This window comes from Ptychodera flava, unplaced genomic scaffold (assembly GCF_041260155.1).
Source record: "Ptychodera flava strain L36383 unplaced genomic scaffold, AS_Pfla_20210202 Scaffold_33__1_contigs__length_2856901_pilon, whole genome shotgun sequence".
Classification (NCBI taxonomy): domain Eukaryota; kingdom Metazoa; phylum Hemichordata; class Enteropneusta; family Ptychoderidae; genus Ptychodera; species Ptychodera flava.
This window is the reverse complement of record NW_027248355.1, coordinates 1,693,050-1,705,858: the sequence shown is the minus strand read 5'-3', so window position 1 is coordinate 1,705,858 and position 12,809 is coordinate 1,693,050. Positions and strand designations below refer to the sequence as shown.

Sequence of the window (12,809 nt, the reverse complement as noted above, 5' to 3'; positions counted from 1 at the left end):
TGTCGCTGTTTTTGGGGGCGAGAGAATATTTGTGCTTAGATATTCACTGTTTTCCGTTGTCTTCAATATGTCCTTTATAGATTCATGTTGGAACTCCTTTGGCAACGTTAACCACTTTTGATGCTTGTTAACATGGCGGTCATCACCACAATGCCTAGTCTCTATTTATATGATTGCCTGTAATGCTGCAATGATATCTGTATTTACTTGGAATACAAACTGTTCCATGAATTAACAGTGAATATCTAGGCACCAATATTCTCTCGCCCCAAAAAACAAACAAACCCTCAACAAAGTGGCAATCATTCTACCGCTACTTATCAATACTTTATGGAAACAAATATATTCTGGACGCAATGCATACTTGAATAAACCGTTTTATTCATGTTTGTGCCTTAATATTTATTAAAAATTTAATCGTGCTTTACTATCTTTGTACCCTGATTAATTTTCAAATCTTTAAGTCATCAAGCTCTGCATTTCAAGTAAACTAATTCCGCGATTGCTTGTGATATAAACATTTCGTTTTGCTTATTCCTTTACATATTCCAGGAAGATGGGACAATTTATATTAAAATAGGGTTGTATTCTCCCATTCTGATATATAAATTTCATCCAATGTTAAGATGGCAAACGAGGAATCGGCGGAAGTATATTGTGTATCATATGGAGTAGCAGGACATTTTTCACTCTGTTTTGCTATGGGAGAACCAAAAAATCATGCGTCTCAGTGCTTTTTTTACTTTTGCTACAGATCAAAACAAGCATGCTTAAATGACATTACAACACTGACTGCACAGTGCCAGACAAGGCCAATCATGAATAAAGGACCTTATCTATCTATCTATCTATCTATCTATCTATCTATCTATCTATCTATCTATCTAATTGACCTTAAATTGCAGACTGCTATAGGATTGTCGATTGACTATAATCTTTCTAATATTGAGGCTTCCGATCCCCACTTGTACTCCACACGGATACTCAATGCTGTCTTATTTTAAATCATTGATATTCACTCATTGCTGTTTGATTTAAATTCATATAAACACATATAAAGTTCATCGACCAATCAATTAACACAGTTCATAAGAAATACTTACCTCCCAAGATGTGTGCCATATTTTGGAGCATAAGACCTTAATCGAGCAATACAAAAAGCCATAACAAAAAGTGATGTTTACTGTGAAGCCCAGGAACGCCTTCCGATTTGTAACGGCCATGCTGATTCAGGTATTCTTTTAAGAAATGAAAAAAGATGGAATAACCATGAATTGTCAGTAAATATAGGCAAGCACGAACGGAGAGGGTAACGAATAAAGATGTCACATTTACTACTCTAAGTCTGTGACCACAGAAATAAGCTGAGCACAATTTCATTCGCGGCTGTTCGCTGAGCCATATTACTGCAGTGTGAGGGCGTTTGTTCGTGAGCTGGTTTCCTTTCTTTCAGTTGAGCGAAATATTCATTATGTGTGATATTTTTTTTCCGCCAGTAAGCCCATCATTTTATTTATTAAGGTAACCTTAATGTGAAACAATGGTCGACTGGTTGCTGTTTGATGTGATTTAGGCTTAGATATAGCTTTTTCCAGACATTTTGATGAAATCGATTACCTCATGTGTATCTCGGTTTGCAAAAAGCCAAAAGACATTTATGTGCAGCATAGACCAAGGGGAAACGGTAGAGGCAAATTTCTAAAGATCTAACCTTTATTTATCTGTCACGCAAAATTTGACGAAAATCAGGGTATACAAAAAACTGACTACTCCATCGGAGCTCAAGTACACGTCCTCTAACGTTTTGGTACTGTTTTAGCCTCAAGTAACACCAAATTTCGGATATGCTACACATGTTTACACTTGCAAAGTACTAGACAAAAGACATTTGTGTGCAGCATAGACCAAGAGGAAACGGTAGAGGAAACTGCTGTTGTTTCTTTGTACGATCTATCTAGGAATACATTAAGTTTATTTGCCAAGCTGTCCCGAAAACAATACTTCGTACGTACATTTAATCTCATCAACGATCAAACTGAGGTTGTGAATATATACACTTTTGCTCTTGTACGGCACGTTCCGAGTAAGATTTTTGACGGTTTTGTTTTATACCAGTCACGGTGAATGTTCTGATAACGATAAAGATCCGACTTTCGATTCTAGCCGAAGCCAACAGGAAAACACCAGATGATTAAAAAGTGTACATTTAGTCATAGACGCTACAGAAAACTCTTGCTAGGTATCGACATTTAAAGTTTACATTCCCTGCCAGGAAAATTTCTGATAACGACAAACCTTTACAAGGTAAACAAGTTTACACTTCCCCAGTCCTGAGAAACGAAGATCTAACCTTGATTTTATCTGTCACGCAAAATTTGACGCAAATCAGGGTATACAAACATAGGGCCAAAGTCCCTGAAGCTACTATAGACATGGATACAAAATTAAGTATTTCCTTACTGTATGAAATTATCTCACTAAGGTCATCCTACGGACAAGTAAACTAAATATTAAAGCTGTCTGACCAGCGGTTTTGAAAGAACAAGCAACTCAACAGTTGACAGAGTTCTGTTGAGTTATGTAGAGAATAACCTTTTGTGACACAAGTATTGATGAAGAAGGTGGATATCTTTGATTAACATTGTGAGTTCTGTTTAATAAGTTGAGACTTGTACATACTCAGAGAAAGCACACTGAAGAGACAAAGGTTTGAAACTTAAGAAGTTCAAGGTCATCAAAAGCATTATAAGGAATCATGTTACACTTTCATTGCACTGTTTACACAGATTGCATAATTGCTATAAATAGCACATGAGGAATCTTTATACAGCCCAGCTTTACCATAAAAACCCTATCACTTTGACCACTCTTTTAATTGACCACTCTATTTTTTTCCTCAAAAAGTAATTTTATTTTATCCTTACCAAGTCAACCATAAATGGAAATTAGAACTTTCTCTATCTCTATCTCTATCTCTATCTCTATTGACTATTTTGAGCAATTTCTTTTAGATAACATACAGGGCACAATAAATGACGGTTCAGAATATGTCAAAGTTGGGATTCAGGAAAGTTGCCTTTACAGGTTTTAATCCTCCAAGATGGTAAGCATTTCACTATGAACTGTCAAAAAAAGTTGAACTTTCTGATAATTCTACACTAAAATTATTTTGGCTTTGATGATTTCCTAATTAATTTAATTATTTAAAATCATATTAATTATTTTTTTCTGGGTGAATTGATAGGGTTTATACAGTACAAGAATTACATACAATGTAAGTCAAATTTTGACCAAAATGACAAAAAAATTCCTTAAAAATACAGATTTGTATATTTCATCACAATTTGAACAAGTCTAAGTTGGGTTACCCCTAGGGACCTGTATACCAAATAACAAAGCTGTCTGACCAGCGGTTATGAAGAAGAAGATTTTTACCAAAAACACCTTTTTTGGCATTAATTTGCCTATTTTCAACAATATCAAAAAATTAAAAAAAATAGTTTCTCAAAATCATATTTTTAATCTACACAACAAATATCGAATCAGTAAGTACTGCGGTTCTCAAGATATTTGAGTGGACGGACGCCTCACAAACGGACATACATACATACATACATACATACATACATACATACATACAGAATGAGGACGGACGCCGGACGGATACCAATCCCAATAGCTTCTATAGACTATAGTCTATAGTAGCTAAAAATGACTACTCCATCGGAGCTCAAATACACGACCTCTAACATTTTGGTACTGTTTTAGCCTAAAGAAACACCAACGTTCTAATAAGCTACACATGTTTACATCCGCAAAGTACTAGAATATACATTTTTCACACTGTCTTTCGCTGGCAGTCGAAACCTTGCAATAAATCGGTACTCAACAGCGGTTGCTGGCGTAAGAAGCAGTAAGGTAGACAGGCATTTACACGAAGCTAGACGCTGTCCTCGCAAATCACAGTTTTCAAACAACAACATTTTATTAGTTATTATATTACCATGCCCTGCCCGTCGCATTTTGATTTGTCGAGCTGAACCACGTGACTGACCACAAATACACAGTAATGGTTTGTTTACATGCCCGTGAATATGAATAATAAGATTAACAACTCAGAGTATCGTAACTTTACAGCTCAAACGTAAATCATAATCAATCACAAAATAAAATGGAGCACTTGTAGGTCAAGTTGAGACACTATTTTTCTCAAAGCATCTCCGGTTTTGCCATTTTTCACAGCGCCCTTGACAGTGCGTCGCGTATTGCTGTTTCTTTGGCCCACTTGTCGTACGCTCCTGAAATTTCGGAGATTTTGACGGTTTTAATGGGTTCGCTGATAATATGATGGAAATAACAGACTCCGCTCTGACTATTAACGTTTATAAGTGGGCGCGGGCTCGAAAATTAACGGGCGAGGTTTGGATTTCCTCTCGCCCGTGCCCACAAATAACATTAATAGTCAGCGCGTCGCGATCGCCCGTTATTTCTATAATATACATACTTTACCGAATCATGGAGCACTCCCCGCACAGAAAACATTTCGGTGGTTAAAAAACTGCAAAAACGAGGGAAATTCGGAGATACACGGACGATTACGGAATGAAAACAACTTTGCGATGTCAACTCCTGTTAAGTCTGGAACTGCAGTGATATGTGTTTCGGATTTGTATTCGAAACTTTGTCACTTTACAGCAACATACTGACTCTCTTTAGTCTTCTATTTGCATCGAGTCTCGCTTCTAATATGTAAAAAATACTAAAAAATCATTTTGATGAATTCTTCTCAAAATATTTGTAACACATAACTTTCTAAAAAATGGCGTCCGGGTAATTCGAAATAACTTGTAATCCGAAAACATTATTACCGTATACCCGCATGCAGTGTCTATGAACCGGACGTCGTGCAGTCGATCGCGTCAAGCACCATTCCGTCCCCGACCCATTAACACATCTTAATTATTCCAAGAAGGATCGTACTCTGCTAATCCAAAGTCCCTTTGATCTTTACCGCAGTTGCCTGTCCTGTTTTTCTCGAGGGTCTATGTGTGCAGTTAGGGTTAATCACTCTCAGAAAGTCGAACTGAAGTAGTTATTTAACACACGTATATATTAATAAGACTGTATTACTGTGTAATATTTTTATCAGAAGAAACAATATGCAAGAAGACAGAAAACTAAAAAACAACTAATAATGTTGTATTATTTTTGTCGGACGAAATTTTGTGTGACGAAAATTTGCTTGCTTAAATGTGAACTATGCATTTGTCTCCCTATGCCGCAACATGGGCATGTCATGAAAAGTATCTCTCTTTTTTTATCTTTATTCAAAATTGTCAGGAAGTTTCACATCGGTCATATTATACAACAACTCCTACACTTGCAAGAAATACAAATAAACTAAATAAAATCTATTATTTTTTCAAAAGCTTCTACGAATTCATCTCTTCGTGAAACTTTCTCCACTTTGCATCTCATAACACACTTGTGTCGGAACAGTACATTTAAGGGTACACTCTTGTCACCGAGCCAAAATTTATGAATTGACCATTTTCCAAGCAAAATCAACACTTTGTGACTTCGATTTCGACATCAAACTTTTTGCCAACAAATTTTTTGTGTTTCAATTAAAAATAATGTCAGTATTGGATAAAGTTACATTTCTATTCAAATAATTACAAATAGTCCCTGTAATTCTCCTCCAGAGATTTTTAGCAATCTGACAATCCAGGTATTTGTGTTCTAAAGATTCTGGTACCTGACAAAGGTGACAGTTCATGGAATCATTTTCTTCCAATAAAACAAATATTTATTACATGGTAATAACCGGTGCAGCAATTTCCACTGAAATTCTCTCAATTTTGTTTCTTTTGTGCACGAGTAAATATTTTCCCAGATTGCCTGATTGTAGACTTTGGTTTTTAAATGGTTTGCACCAAGTGAAGTATACCATTTATCAAGCTTATTAGCGTTATCAGCATCTAAACGTTGATTTTGTAAGAGGGTACAGTAAATGATCTTACAAGTAAGTTTTTCCAGTGGAATAAATTGCCCTTCTGTCCAAAGCCCGTATTGTGAATTATCGCCAATCGGCGACTTGTAAAAAATGTGATATTTCTTACACCATTTTTGTGTTACATGTCTGTTTAAATTAGTGTTGTCGCTTGCTGTGTACCAAGCATTCAAAATATTGACGTAAAAAACAGGAAGTAATGATAAAACTTGTTTTGGCAATGAATTCCAACACAGATTTTGTTGAAGTAGATCACATGACTCATCGATTTTGAAGTAATGCCATGGTATGGCAGCCCAAGTGCTGTCTTTACCCGAAACCAGCCTTTTCACCCAAATTGCATTGATGGCACGAATCTGTTTGTCGATGTTAAGACACTTAACACCGCCCTTGTAATAATCTCTTTCAAGCACTGCCTGCTTAATTGGGCGTTTTTTCTTGACAAAATCATCGACAAGTTTTTCAACTACAGACTTTATATCATTGGGTATCCCGATTACAGAAGCTAAAAACATGATCTGTGAGATGCCAAAGACTTTTACAATAACTGTTCTCCCATAGAATGTTAAATTTCTTCTTCTCCAAACATTTAAAAAAAAATTCAACTTATCAATCTTATTGGCCCAATTCAATTCTTTGCATTTATCAACATCATCCCCAAAATAGACACCAAGAGTTTTCACTGGCTCATTGTCCACACAATGCCGTCAACTTTATCAGTACGGTTTCTGCTTTTCCCCACCCACATTGCTTTTGACTTCTTCTACTCATTTTTAATCCACTGCACTTATAAAAGCAATACATAATCTGTCGAACAGTTTTAACAGAATTCTTATCTTTAACAAAGACAGTTTTATCATCAGCAAGTAATGAAATTTTCGCAGAGTTATTATTCGTAACAGAAATGCCAGAAATATGTTTGTGTTGTCTCACCTTACATGCAAGAATTTCAATGACAAGTAGAAATAATAGAGCTGACAGGGAACGTCCCTGTCGAACTCCCCTCTGAAGTGAAAAATAATCAGAACACCATCCCTTATAACTAATGCAGCTCGAAATATTGTTATACAATACTTTAACCCACTGAAGAAAATTAGCACCAAAATTAAAGCGCTTCAGAACATCGAACATAAAATTCCAATTCACACTATCGAAGGCTTTTTCATAATCAATGAACTAAATAGCACCGCCTGTATTTTTCTTTTTCGTAAAGTGTAAGACATCGGAGATGAGACGAATATTTTCGCCAATGAAACGACCTTTCATGTAACCCGTTTGGTCTCGACCAATAAGAAAGGGTAAAACCGTTTCAGCCTATTTGACAATACTTTCGTGGCAATCTTATAATCATGATTCAACAAAGACACAGGCCTCCAATTATTTAAATCACTTTCGTCACCTTTTTTAAACAAAAGTGATATAATACCACGCTTTTGTAGGGTTGAAAGCTCCCCAGTAGTAAAGGCTTCATTCAATGACGAAATAACAAAAGATTTTATGTCTTTCCAAAAGAAACGATAAAATTCGACTGTAAGTCCATCGCAACCTGGAGACTTGTTCCCTGGCATACTTTTTAGGGCATTGAAACATTCATGTTCCGTAAGAAGTCCCTCGCACTGTTCTTGTTGTGAATCTGATAGTTGTGATATTATCGTGTCCGCCAGAAACGTATCTAGTGTCAGCTCATTTTGCTTTTGTTGGTAGAGTTCCCTGTAAAAGTCCCGTTGTTCACGAAGAATTCCTTCTGTATCTGACACTCTTTTTCCTCTCTTGTTACCAATTCTCTGATTTCTTTCTTCGCGGCATTGCGTTTCTCCAAGCTTAAGAAGTATTTCGTACTCCTTTCTGCCTTTTCTATCCACGCTGCTCGTGATCTTATTTGTGCGCCTTCCGATAGTAGTGTATATAATTTCTCCAGCCGTTGCTTTGTTTCACTGTATCTCTGTATGTTTTCATCCGATGGGTTGTTTATCATTAATTTTTCATATTCTTCTAGCTGCTTTTCAAGGTTTGGTACTTCTTTGTTGCATCTCTTTGTCGCGTTCTTTGTAAATTCAACAGCATATTCTTTCACCTCACCCTTTAAATAGTCCCACTTTATTTGGTTGCTGCTAAAGTTCTTACGCCTGCAGTTCTGTATGATTTCTCTTACATTTCCACGAATTCATCATTTTCTAACAGTTTATTGTTGAATTCCACGTTCCGGGCCCCGCTTATCAGTACTTGACCGAATTTTCATGAACACAGCCATATGGTCTGTCTGGACGGCAGGTCTGATGTCACTCTTTATGACTTGATGGATAAGGTGTTTTGAAAGGAAAACGTAGTCCAGGCGGTGTGAACTGGCGATGGTGCGAGTCTGCGCCACGTGAATTGGCGTTTTGCCGGGTGTGACTTTCTCCAAACGTCGCACATTTGAAATCGTTGAATAAATTTCCGTAGAATAACTGTAGAGCTGTCATTTGATTGGCGTGTCGTTGATTCTCTATCTTTGGATTTGTCCAACGCACAGTTGAAATCACCTGCCAAAATTATGTTCTCATGCAAACAGTTATCGTTGACGTAATCATTGAGTTTGACAAAGAATTCTCTTCTTTGTTTCATGACATTAGGGCATAAATACCACAGATTGACATTTTGAAACCGTTGCGATTGCCGTTTATTATGATAATGCGGCCACTGCTGTCATTCCACACGGTGTCAATGTCTAAGTGTAAATTACGATGGATCAATATTGCTGTGCCTCTGCTGTAATTGTCCCCTTCAGAAAAGAAGATTTTATCGCCCCATTCTTTTTCCCACTTTTCAGTGTCTTTTTTCAATCCGTGAACTTCAACCACAATATCTGCCTTCTGGAATTTCAGCCAACGAATAATATGCTGTCGCTTACTTTTTCGTTGAAACCCCTGACGTTCAGGGTAACAAAGTTTAAACAGTTACTCATTAGTATCGTAACTTTCGTCGTCTTTTCCGTTTCTTCTTCTTGTCTGTTGTCTTAACCGCTGTTGATGTGATTAACCGCGGCGATTCTGCCGATAATTCTGAGACTTCTTCTCTTGACGTGTTGTATCGCTCATCTTCCCCGCTGACGTCTGTTGCGTCTCCGTCATCGATATCTGTCTCGTCTTGATCGTTTTGTTGATTTTCCAGTGATGAAGCTATTTCCGACTGATTTTCTTTGCTTTCCCGTAGAAAAGCAAGTATGAAACTTTGTGCCTTTCCATCGGATGATTTCTGAGTTACACTTTTTGTAGTTTTCTCTTCTCTGCCTCTGCCGGCCCGCATCTACCTGTTTTGAAGTTGCCTGGTCAAAAGATCATCGGCTGCGACTTTCCTGTTCGCTTGGCAGTCTCTTGCAAGGTGACCATCTCGCGAACATTTTCTGCACTTCACTGGTTTTGTGCAAGTAGAGCTGGTATGTCCTTCACAAAGACATTTACCACAGCGTTGTTGATAGCTCGCCGTGGGTTGTTTACATACAATCTTAGCCGAGAAAGTTCCGATTTGGACGAAAGTTGGTAATGGTGATTTCGGCTTCTCAACATAAACAGAGCGATCTCCATTCAAGATGTTAGTCAGTTTGCCACCGAACCTCCACTTCAGACGAGTAATGTCTGTTTTTAACTTGAGACCCATGTTCAGATGTTGGTAAGAGTGGCAGTGATCGCGCTATCATCAAGCGATAAAGGCAAATCTTGAATGGTCAATCTTAACCGATCTTCATGCAATTCCTTACGAAATGGGTTTCTTCCCCATAGCGTAACAGACTTACCCCGAAGTGCTAGCCCGTGTTGAAGCAATATTGTTCTATCGGCTTCGTCATTCAGATATATCCGCCATAGGCCCCGTATACGTTGCAAACCTCCAAGGCTGTCAATCGTGACAACTTCGGCGATGGCTGCTAGGACCTCTTCCCCTTGTAGCCAGTGATCACTTTCTCTTGGTACAACGTCTGATTGTTTGAGAAAGATCGGCAGGACTTGGCATTTGTCTTCTTTGCCTTTGGTATTCTGTGTATTGGCAACCACCTGTGCGTACAAGGCTTTGTCTCGACTCTCCATGGCCATGTTGAGTTGACTGGTACAAAAATAACGATTTCTGCTTCCAATATGATCAAAACGATCTCTGTGTTACCAAAAGGTTGCTCTTGGAGCGTTATAGTAACGGATGAATAAAGATTTGGTGCAAACTCGTTACGAAAATCTGCTTCCGTAGATTGCAGAACACAGCGCCCTCTAAAGTCTCTCTCTTTCCCTCCCTCAGTATCTATCTACCTACCTACCAACCAACCTACCTACCTATCTATCTACCTGTCTATCCCACTATCTATCTATCTATCTATCTATCTATCTATCTATCTATCTATCTATCTGTGTCTGTCTGCATGTCTTTCTGTCTATGTCTGTTTGTCTTTCTATATCTGTCTTGTCTGGCTAGCTGTCCGCGTCTGACTTGTATGTTTTTGTCTGTATCTTTGAATGTGTACTTGTGTAGCACTTTTGTCTTTTGGCTTGACATATAGTCACGTGTGTTATGGTCATCGGTGGTGATAAAAATCAGAAATTTATTATGTCGCTACAGCTGGCGCTACATACAGGTCGTCCTTGCAACCCGATGAGTGAGAAATCCCTTATATTGACTTTGCGGGCACAGGAAAATCGTTACGAAATAATTTCCATAGTAACTATTAGTTTAGTTATTCGTGATATTATATCTCTGCTCTAAAATGAATTTCAATTATTGTTAGTGATCAGATGCATCATAACTTTTATTTGTTCAGAAAATTTATCGTTTCTCCTAATTTGAATGTAATAGCCCTATATGCACGATGACGTTGCTCTGAGATACAGTGATCCGGGAGTCACAGCACAGACGACATGAAGTGAGCGAACCATTTTAGGGCTGCTGATTTTAGCTGATTTCGGGCACCAGTGAGTTATACATGGGAACCAATCAGCAACTAGGGTTGAATTGTCTATGCCATTCCTCTAAGTTTTAGAGTGAAAATACCAGAAATAGTGATTTCGCGGACCTGTTTCTGAAACCAGACATTTTGCCTTTAATGCGCTGCCCGCGGCCTCGTGTTTGGGTATGTTTAGACAATTCTGTCTCATCCCAATTTATGATTATGCGATTAAAATCGCCATGTTTAGATCGCCGAGGCTGTGCTGTTGGTAAACAACCCGTTCAGATTAATTGCTGTACTTAATCAGAAACTATTTTCTTAAATTGAGGGGATGTTTTGCAGAATTTGTTGCCAATGATTTATGTATGCTCGACAATGCTGAACAGTGTGTAAGGTTGCAGTTACTGAACAGTTTAAGGCCTAAGACAAGTGAAGAACATGCTGTATGGGTGACGTAACCAGAGTGTGAATAATTGGTTATACACAGTTTTAAAGTTCACGATTCGTAAGTTTTAAAATTACCAAGAAAACCACTGATAATGTACAGCAAGCGATCAACAATTTATCAATTAAGTAGGCTGTGAGGCATTATGAAAAAGTCCGAGCATCACGTGACCTGATGATTTTTTATTCATTATCGATTTCCGTCAATTTTCCAATGTATTGGAATGGAGTACACATGCGTTTCCCTGTAGAAACTTAGGCGAAGGAAATTACTAACAAACACGGTTTGTGACGCCCGCCATCTAGAGGCAGACATTTACAATTAAAAAGACACTGATGCTTGTCGAATGTCCTGCCTATGGAAAGCTTAACTGACACAAATAAGATGCATCTGAACTTTAAGGAAATTACAAAATGAATGAGAAGACATTCCGAATATATCAAATACCGATGGAAAATGCACAAATATCCAGCGTAAACAGCATTCCAATCTGATGAGTTAATAGTGGAACAAGTCATCGTTGATGACACAGTCCCTACTTGTTAATGGTACTTGATAACAGGTCCTAAGAGAGGATAGAGTCCTCTCAGATCTGTGATAAAAATAATTTGATACGGTTGGCACTCAATGGCCAAGAATGAGTTCCATGGTGATGAAAATATAAAAACCAATGTAGGCCACTATTCTAAAGGTCATTAAATGAGTCAACTGGGAATTAGTAAAAAGTTAGATCGACCAGCGAGAGAAAAAATACTTGTTAAAAAGCAGAGGATAAAAACTGCAACAATGAAAACAAATACAGTAAAATACTGACCGACCAGCGGGAAATAAAAAACACTTGCAAATCGCGGAGAACAAAAAACGCAGACGTTTTGGGTTCGACCCTTCGTCAGTACTAAAACTCACTAGTGATTTTACAACAGTTTTTACAACACTATGAGATCAACATCTGTATCAAGTTTCATCAAATTTGACGTTGTATTTGTAGATACCGGTATATCACTCTAATTAGGAAAGTTCATTACACATGCAATTACAAATGAATTACCAGATATGAACTGAATATGCTCACGTGTTTTACAACAGGTTCATTAATAGTAGTGCACTTCACAGAATAATGAGATATACGTTACATTACGGAAAGGCTACGCTAATTCAGACAGCTTGCTAAACCCGACCAGCTCTTTGTCGGTCTCGGGTATTAAATATTGACGTTTGATCTACTAATCTGTGTACACTTGATCAGTCCTAATCAAGATATTGTGGGATACGAACTCATGCCTGTGACTAATCACTCATGCAAAAGCTTGCACATAGAACTATACACCCTGGGTTGGACAGAAAATCGGCCTAAATGATATAAAAATAAGTAATCTTTCTTAAAATAATTGTGTATTATTAATCAATGGCAATTATAGGGAATATACCATGATGATTATTTTGAT

The 12,809-nt window shown here is 37.6% G+C and overlaps 1 long non-coding RNA gene across 2 annotated transcripts in view; it reads right to left on the bottom strand.

The window, feature by feature from the left end:
- The window catches only part of LOC139127572 (uncharacterized), a 62,917-nt gene that overhangs the window by 23,042 nt on the left and 27,066 nt on the right, over positions 1-12,809 (bottom strand). For both annotated transcript variants that reach the window (XR_011551052.1, XR_011551051.1), the window contains exon 3: positions 1,104-1,238. This is a non-coding gene — a long non-coding RNA (uncharacterized lncRNA). The remainder of the gene's footprint in view (positions 1-1,103; positions 1,239-12,809) is intronic.